Genomic DNA, 297 nt, shown 5'->3' with positions numbered 1-297 from the left:
AAAATAATATTTTTTGTAAAAAATATTTTTCAAAAAGTAAAATAAAAGGGTAAACGGGACAACCCGTTTAACCTATCAGACAAACCATAAACGGTTTAGGCTGAAAAATTATTGCCCATGAATGAAGCAGGCTTAAATAGGTTGGGTCTAAAGCTGGCCCGTTTGACCGTCCTAGTTACAGTCCTATATTATTTTAAGATATTATTATAGTAGTACTGACTAATTTTATATCTATTTTTGTATTAGTTATTTTTTGAAATTGAGATGATTGTTGTTAAAATATTAGTGATAATATAT

This window comes from Arachis ipaensis, chromosome B02 (genome assembly GCF_000816755.2).
Source record: "Arachis ipaensis cultivar K30076 chromosome B02, Araip1.1, whole genome shotgun sequence".
Taxonomy (NCBI): Eukaryota; Viridiplantae; Streptophyta; class Magnoliopsida; order Fabales; family Fabaceae; genus Arachis; species Arachis ipaensis.
Note: the sequence above shows the minus strand (reverse complement) of the source record.